General features: G+C 43.1%; 1 pseudogene; it reads left to right on the forward strand.

Annotated features, from left to right (window-relative positions):
• The first annotated feature begins 1248 nt into the window (after window positions 1-1248).
• On the forward strand, window positions 1249-1367 carry LOC120581798 (uncharacterized; annotated as a pseudogene).
• Window positions 1368-2295: the final 928 nt, after the last annotated feature.

Here is a 2295-nt window from a genome sequence, read left to right on the forward strand (position 1 = left end):
CTCCACATTAGAATTACCAGATGAGCTTTTTAAAAACATGGATATCTGGGCCCCATCCCAGACCTACTGACCTGCAGGAGAGCCCGGGCCTGGCTATGTTTTAACACCGCCCCCCCCAAGTGACTCTAATATGCAGCCAACTACCAACAAAGTTCCCCCAACCCCCACCGAGTTTACAAATGGAAACTAATGCATAGAGATTTTTAATGACTTAAGAAAAGCCAGATCATTTAGGTCTGGAATTAAAAAAATAAAGCTCTTGATTTCCCAGTCAAATCTTTCCATTGCACTGGATCTGAGTAAATATATATATATATATGACATATATATATATATATATGACATATATATATATATATATATATATATATATATACACACACATATGACAACAAATAGAGCAAATAGCATTGTCGCAGTTAAGGAACTGATTTGCGCTGTTTGGCAACATTAAATTATCATTCTCCTTACATATATTTCTGAGAAATATTTCATTTGAAAGAAAAAAGTGTTTAAAGTTCTTTTTCTTAGAACCCTGTACTACATTTTAGAGACAGTAGTTTTATTGATAATTACTTTCTTTTGGCTTTTTTTCAAGTGTTTCCCAAACTATGTGAAGAAGATATATAATTCCATTTTATTTTTTCTGCCTTAACCCGGTCTTGAATACCAAAGTGTGGATCTGTACTTAATTCCACTACTAGTAGAAAGCCATGGGAAGGTTTTGAGCTGGAAAGTGGCAGAGCTATACCTTAACCTGGAATGTCTGTGGAACAAACTATGGGCGGAATTAGAAACAGAGAAACCGACTAAGAGACAAGGACCTAAAACCAAAGTAGCCGTGGGAATGGAGAGGAGAGGACAAGTGAGATAGAGAGACAGCAGAGTGTTCAGTTTGCCAGTGTCTGCATCTTGGGCAGAAGAAAGACTCGAAGTCGGAGAACTCTGAATGATAGTGTTGTGATTAACAACCAGAAACTCAGAAGAACTAGATCAGAGGTGCTGACTGCTGGCTCAGGTGCGGGGTATCCCGGGCTCAGGAGGAAGGAAGTGTGCAGCCGGAAGTGTGCAGCCAGCAGGGGAAATGCTGGGCTGAAATCTGATAATCTGGGTCTGGAGATAGACTTCAGGGAGTTCTCTATGTAGAAGTCACCGCTGAAGCCACGGGTGTGGGAAAGAAGAAGAAAACTACCGAAGGAGGAGAAAAAGATGGGTTGAAAAGACAGGAGATGAAAAAAGTATTCTCTTGTCTACGGCCACGCCACCCTGAACAGGCCCAATCCCTTCTGATCTCGGAAGCTGAGCAGGGTCGGGCCTGGTTAGTACTTGGATGAGAGACCACCTGGAAAGACCAGGCACTGTAGGCACCTGTAGAAAAAGACATTCTTGAAGCCCAGGGACGTGTGAGCCTCAAAAACATGGCAATAAACAATGTCAGATTCTACAGCCTCAGGAATTAGAACAGAGAAAAGGTCACTGGATCTGACAAACAAGAGGCTTAGTGACCTTCCAGAGAACAGTTCTCAGTAGGATGGCGGGGAGAGAAGCCATGTGTCAAAAACTGAAGGCATGAGCGGACAGTGATGACAGACTACCAGTTCAAGACATCTGGCCAGAAATGGAAGGCAGGAGATACAAAAATAGACACAGGGAGTAAAAGAATGAGGAAAAGGGATTTTTGTGTTTTGTTTTTTTTTTTTAAATGAATGGACATATCCGAGCACTTTTGTAAACACAGAAGGTGGAGAGGGGAAAAAAATTGAAAACTGGAAGGGAAGTAATGCAGAACACAGTGTTTCATCTTGGCAAGCATGGGGGGCCCCTTCTCCCTCAGAAATAAGAGCAGAGGAAGATGTGGAAAATAGAGCCGCAGATTCTGATGTGACAGGTAATGGAACAGACTTCACATCGTTTCCCCTCCTGAGAGGATCAAGCGCAGGTTCCTGCTGAGGGTTGGGATGGGAGCTGCAGGTGAACCGAGGGACTTCGGGACAAGGGCTGTGGAGACGCAAACCAAGAAGAGTGAGAACGAACAAGAAGCCACTTTCTCTGACGAAGCGTGGTGGCCCGAGGTCAGGCCTAGAACAGGGAGCCAGACCACAGAGGTGACTTAGAGGTGGACATTTACCAATAAGGAAAGTTTAAGACATTTTGCTGAAGAAAATGACAACGGGTCCAGCTTGCTTAGGGTCTGTTGCGGGGTGGAGAGGGGTGTATTTTTATGAAGTTTTATAAAATTGGTGAGTTTCCCTCAAAGGAAATCCTTGAAAGTTCAATTATTACAAGAACAAATTC

The sequence above is a fragment of the Pteropus medius genome, unplaced genomic scaffold (genome assembly GCF_902729225.1).
Source record: "Pteropus medius unplaced genomic scaffold, Ma_sr-lr_union100, whole genome shotgun sequence".
In the NCBI taxonomy this organism is placed as follows: Eukaryota; Metazoa; Chordata; class Mammalia; order Chiroptera; family Pteropodidae; genus Pteropus; species Pteropus medius.